We start from the raw sequence: 422 nt of genomic DNA, 5'->3' as shown, positions 1-422 counted from the left end.
CACCGCCGCGATGATCAGTGCCTCACCTCGGCCTCACGACGTCTATGGCCGTGAGCGGCTGCAGCGGCAGCGGCGTCGCTCCGGGCATGGTCTTCACGTACTGCCGGCCGCTGGCCGTCGTCATCACCTGCACGGTGGCCGCCGTGCTGTTAATCACCGGGTCCTCGGCACGACTCACCTACGCCGTCGAAACAATCGATCAGTCAGCAGCGCAGCGTGCGAGCGAGTAGAGACACGAGACATGAAGATCCGCCTCTACCTCGCGACCTCACTACCACGGTCCGAGGAAAGGTTCCGTCACTGTCGCGTTGTGCGTGCGTGAGTAGAGACGCGTAGAGACGTAGAGACGCGAGAGAGAAATATAGATATCATAGTCATCCCCGTTTCACTCACCATCTCACTACCAAGCTCTAAGGAAGCAA

The sequence above is a fragment of the Priapulus caudatus genome, unplaced genomic scaffold (genome assembly GCF_000485595.1).
Source record: "Priapulus caudatus unplaced genomic scaffold, Priapulus_caudatus-5.0.1 Scaffold1818, whole genome shotgun sequence".
NCBI lineage: Eukaryota > Metazoa > Priapulida > Priapulimorpha > Priapulimorphida > Priapulidae > Priapulus > Priapulus caudatus.
Note: the sequence above shows the minus strand (reverse complement) of the source record.